This window comes from Raphanus sativus, chromosome 5 (genome assembly GCF_000801105.2).
Source record: "Raphanus sativus cultivar WK10039 chromosome 5, ASM80110v3, whole genome shotgun sequence".
Taxonomy (NCBI): Eukaryota; Viridiplantae; Streptophyta; class Magnoliopsida; order Brassicales; family Brassicaceae; genus Raphanus; species Raphanus sativus.
This window is the reverse complement of record NC_079515.1, coordinates 21,069,352-21,075,064: the sequence shown is the minus strand read 5'-3', so window position 1 is coordinate 21,075,064 and position 5,713 is coordinate 21,069,352. Positions and strand designations below refer to the sequence as shown.

Below are 5,713 nucleotides of genomic sequence, written 5' to 3'. Positions count from 1 at the left end.
CAGGAGCCGCAGACATCAGAGCTTTAGAGAGAGAATGTGCTAGAAAGAGAAGACAAGAAGAGCAACAGGCTCAACTGCAGACACTGGAAGCTGCAATGGAAGAACAACAAAATCCTAAGAACCCCAATGGAGTCAACAATCTTCCACCCCAAGGGCACAACAGCGAGCAGCTCGCCCCATTGGCACTTATGACCGCCCTAACATCCACGGTCCTAGACTGGGAATCCGAGCATCAGCTGTGGCTGCTAACAACTTTGAGATCAAGTCAGGGCTGCTCAACTGCATAGAGAACAACAAGTATCATGGTCTGGCTGTGGAGGACCCATTTGATCACTTGGATAAGTTTGACAGCTACTGTGGTATGTCAAAGACTAATGGTGTATCAGAGGATGCTTTAAAGCTCAAGTTATTCCCCTTCTCTTTGGGGAATAAGGCACGTCAGTGGGAGAAGTCTCTACCAAGTGACTCCATTACCACTTGGGAAGACTGCAAAAAGGCATTCTTGGAGAAATTCTTCTCTACCTCAAGAACTGCTAAGTTGAGGAACGAGATCTCCAGCTTCCAACAGAAGAACTTGGAAGGATTCAGTGAAGCTTGGGAGAGATTCAATGGTTACCAAGCTCAGTGCCCACACCATGGTTTTTCCAAGGAGAGCTTGCTGAGCACATTCTACAGAGGTGCTCTTCCTAAGTACAGAGCCAGACTGGATACAGCTAGCAATGGGTTCTTTTTGGGGAGAACTGAGGAAGAAGCAGAGGCTCTGGTTGACAACATGTTAAGAGTGATGCAGTCTACAGTGGAGACCATGACAGAAGCAGTAGAGGTGACGACAAGCACACAAGGAATGAGATAAAGGCTCTTCAGGAGAAGATTGACACACTCATTGCTGATAAGGTCACACAAGCGCAGGTGAACTTTGTTGGTAACCCACAACAGGAGATACCTCCTACTGTCAATGAGGTTGAGGGTTTGGAAGGGCAAGAAGAATTGTGTTTCATCAACAGCAATGGTAGCTGGTACAAGAAGGAACCCAACTTTCAGTACAACAACTACCAACAGAAGCCATATTCAAACAACCAGCATAGTGGTTATCAGCCTAGAAACAACCAGCAGAGCAACTATCAGCCTCATCAAAACCCCTCTCCTAGCTCCTCTGCCCCTCAAGAGAGCAGCACTGATGCCTTACTGAAACAGATCTTGGAGTCTCAGACTAGAAGTGAGAAACATGTGGGCTATGAGCTGAAGAACCTTCACTCCAAGATTGATGGGAGCTACAATGAGCTCAACAACAAATTCTCCCACCTTGCTTCTTCTGTCAAGAATTTGGAGAATCAGTTTGCTTCCATGAGCACCCACCAGAATCGCCACCCAGGATCTCTACCTGGAAAATCTGATCAAAACCCCAAGGAAGCAAAAGCTGTCACACTCAGGAGTGGTAAGCAGTTACCTTCTAGAACCTTCACCAAGGATGCTGAGAAACAAGGTGAGGAGGTAGCCATCAATCTAGATGATGAAGTGGTCATTGTTGATGAGAAGACAGATGATGAGATCTTGGAGAAGATTGAGAAAGATAAGGGTAAAGGAAAGGTTGGAGAAGAGAAGAAGACAACAAAAGATGGTGAATTTGCTGCTCCAGCAGGTGAGAGCTCTTCTGTCCCTCCTCCCTATGAACCCAAGCTTCCATTTCTTGGTAGATTCAAGAAGCAGCTGCTACAGAAGTACAAGGCTTTGTTTAAGAAGCAGACAAGTGAAGCTCAGGTTACAATGCCCATCATTGATGCTTTCATGCTGATTCCTCAATACAGCAGGTTCCTGAAAGATGCTGTAGCTGCTAAGAAGAAGGAGATGGAGGGCATGATGGTTCTGAGTCATTGAGTGCAATGCCATCATTCAGAGGCTTGATGCTCCAGAGAAGCTAGAGGATCCAGGATGCTTCACACTACCTTGTGCTCTTGGACCTATGGTATTTGAGAAATGTCTCTGCGATTTGGGAGCTAGTGTCAGCTATGATGCCTTTGTCTGTGGCAAAGAAGCTTGGCTTCACTCAATACAAGAAGTGTAGACTCTCTTTGGTGTTGGCTGATCGTTCAGTGAAGTACCCTGTGGGCATCCTAGAGAACCTCCCTGTGAAGATTGGAGGGTATGAGATACCTACAGATTTTGTGGTGCTTGAAATGGGTGAGGAGGCTCAAGACCCATTGATTCTTGGAAGGCCATTCTTAGCTACTGCAGGAGCTATTGTGAATGTGAAAGAAGGCAAGATTGACCTCCATTTGGGTAAGGAGAACATCCTCCACTTTGACATCAAGGAGAAAATGAGGAACCCCACTGTGTTTGGACAAGCCTTCATCATTGAAGAAATGGGCCCTCCTGCTGATGATCACCTTGGTGAGCTACCACCTGAGGAAGATGGGGTGTTAACTCCACTTTCTGCACCTACTCCAGCCTGATCCAAAGGAGGCAAAGTCAAGCTAGAGACTTAAAACAAGCTCACTTGGGAGGAAGTCCCATGAGTATCCTTGTATATATTGCATTACTATTTTATTTTCATCTTACTGCATAAAACAATGGGAAAATGAAGTTGTGTGCAGGTCAAAATAGGCAAAAGGAGTGACACAAGGATGAGCAGAGCCCAACGACCAGTCACAGCGGCTCTGCCTGGTCGCTGTGACTCCATCAGCACGGAGCGGTCTTGGCGCAGCGGCTGTTTCCCGTCGCTCGCTTCATTCTGGAGCGACCTCCCACAGCGGCTCATGGAGGTCGCTGTGAAGCCATCACCAGCAGCGACGCACCCGCAGCGACACGTCCCCATCGCTCGTCTTCTTCGGCAGTGGTTAGCTGGAGCGGGTCTCCCTGGTCGCTGAGAAGCCATCACCCGCAGCGATCCTTCCACCTCGCTCCCGTCTCAGGTAACTGGAAACTTCCCTTATCCCAGTTTTTCTTTGCATTTTAGAATTTCATTGGGTACCTCACTCACACAGAGACTGTGTGATTTAAGTGTGGGGGAGATGCCAAGCATTTGATCATGTTTGCTTTGATGATTCTGAGTCTCATGCATTACATTTTGCATCCTTATTTGCATAGAAAAAAAAAAAAAAAAAAATTAAAATTTTTTTTTGAAAAACACAAAAAAAATCATTTAGTGTATCATTTGCATACTTTAGGATTTAGTTTAGAAGCATATAGGTTGCATTCATTTGCATTGGGAGCTGATTTAAAACGCCTTGTAGAGAGCATTGTCTAGCCTTGTATAGTTCATGCACCTCTCTTGAAAACCTTGTAAGCTTCGTGCCTTGAAAACTCTCCCTGAAACTCAATCTCTTAAGCCAACTACAACCTTGAATTGAACTGAATGAACTTAATTTCTTGCTCATGGTCCCTTGTGTGCTAAGTCATGGATATACACACTAGAGTTGTCACATCTTTTATGCCGATCTTTTTGACAATCTCTAGTGGCATTCCACTCCCTAAAACCCTCTCCTCCTTTTAAACCTTAATTGTTTGTTGAGTGAGGCCTTTTTCGGAAAGTCTTACATGCGCATAATCTTGAGAGTATTGGGAACGACAATGCTCAGTCTTCATTCTTGCTAGATTGCTTACGCTATTGTCTAGCCATAGGTGGGGGTGAGTGTTGTAAAGTTTGAACTTGAAAGTTGAATGAGAATGAATGAACTCTTGTGCTTAATTGTCTTATTGGGAATTGTATAAACCTCTAGCTCAAAGTTGTGAAAGTCTTGGCCCCCAAATAAAAAAAAATAAGAAACCGAAAAAAAAAAAAAAAAAGGGGGCTAGCAAAGTGAGAATGAGCTTAGAGGTTGTGTTTTAAAAGTTTAAATATTTCCCTTGACTAAGAGTTTGTGGATGTGTTCTTGAGATTTTTGGGTGAGAGATGCGAGATGTGTGTAACTTGGGATTTTAATTGTGTCACTTGTATGTTTGAAAAAGGGTAGATAATGAAGATTGAGCATTGTATGCATTAGTTGATCCCTTTCTTAGATATATTATGTGCAATGTCAAGGCTACTTGTTTTGAGTGTTAAACCTTGAAGATAATGAGTTATGAACCCCTTGATCACTATAATGAAAAGTCTTCCCTTACCAAAATGACTTGGACCAATTGACCATTTGCATAGAGCTCACTTGTTGTATTGCTTAATGAATGTGAGAGTTGGCTGAATTGAATGTGTGAATGCATAATGTTGAGTTTGAGACAGGTCTAGAGAAGCTAGAGGATAATAAGAGAGAGTGTACTAGTACTGAATTCTTATGTTGAAGCGAGTGCTTTTGTGTTTCTCTTGGCTATGAGCTCCCACTTTCAAACCTCTTTGATGTCTTGCATAATTGCATTGTTTCACCCATTCCTTTTCATGCATTTTCATCATGTAGGTTAGATTCTAGCCTTGTTTAGGTTGCATTTTGCATACATGAGTCCTTATCAGGTATTGGAGCATCTTATGGAGCTTTTGGAGACATTGGGATGCATTTGGAGCTCAAAAGATGTGAAAAAGAGGATGATTGGACGAGAGGGGCCTGGAGCGACCTGCAGAGGTCGCTGTGAGACCTCGCTCCAGCCAGAGCGACCTCGACGACCAAAGCTAGAGCGACCACTCCAAGTCGCTCGGCTTTACACGACTCGAAGACGAAGAAATTACCCCGGAGCGACCCCTCGCAGCGACCATCCGAGGTCGCTCCAAAGGACCAGAGCGACGTGCTGGAGCGACCTGCGGAGGTCGCTGCGTGTTTCTTATTTGCAATTTCTTTTTAATTCAAGGACCTATTTGCAATTACTTATGTCGTTTTGGCACTCTGAAAACCTAAGTTTAAGACGGATTGTAGCCACTTTTGGCGGATTATCTTTTGTTGAAGAGAAAAACCACAAAATACTCTTGGAAAGTTCATCTTTTGGATTCAATTGTTCTCTTGTTATTATTTCTTATTGATTTCCTGTGTTCATCTACATGTTTAATCTGAAATCCAGTATGGGTTTAAGGTTTAACATGAAGATTAGTGAGTAGTTCCTTTTTGAATTCATGGGTTAGGGAGACTAGGGTGATTAGGTTGGATCAAGTATGTTTCTAGTGTAGATCAATCTCAAGCCTTGCTAGTAGAGTGTTCTTATTGCCTCTTTCGATCTGATCATTCGAAAGTTGGTCTCTAGACATTTCCCACCCAAAAGGTGTTTGTTGAAATGTCTGATACAACTCTGCTAGGCTCTTAATGCATCTTGCCAAAGATATTTGTTGTTGAGAGTGTTAGGATAGCTAATAAACATGTTCTTACTGATTGCTTTCATATCATTCAGCCAAAGAGATTTGATGTTTGAGATGTGTTAGCAAATGAGCTTTCATCTAGATATAGAGCCTGCTTAGGATCGTGTTTAGGCTTAAGTGTATCTGTTTGATTCATCATTTGTCATCCTTGTTTGATACTTGATCACCCGAAATCATATTCCTATGCCCATGAGTTCTCTTTTATCATATTTAAGCAAGTCATTCATTTACTGCTCTTAATTTCTATCTTGTCATCATAGTAGTTATTTGATTCTGAAATCGTTTTAAATCATTGGTTGCATTTAGATTAAGTAAGTGCTTGCATTCTTAGTGCTTGAAATCCCTCAGAATTGGTTCGACATTTTTACTTCCACTTTACTATCATTTGACTTAGGAGCCTCTAAAACTCCTAGCATCAAATTGGCGCCGTTGCCAAATTCTGAG

General features: G+C 43.0%; 1 non-coding gene across 1 annotated transcript; it reads right to left on the bottom strand.

Moving 5' to 3' along the window:
- Nucleotides 1-535: 535 nt before the first annotated feature.
- Nucleotides 536-642, bottom strand: LOC130495294 (small nucleolar RNA R71). The gene has a single exon (XR_008934566.1). It is a non-coding gene; the product is annotated as a small nucleolar RNA R71 (small nucleolar RNA).
- Nucleotides 643-5,713: the final 5,071 nt, after the last annotated feature.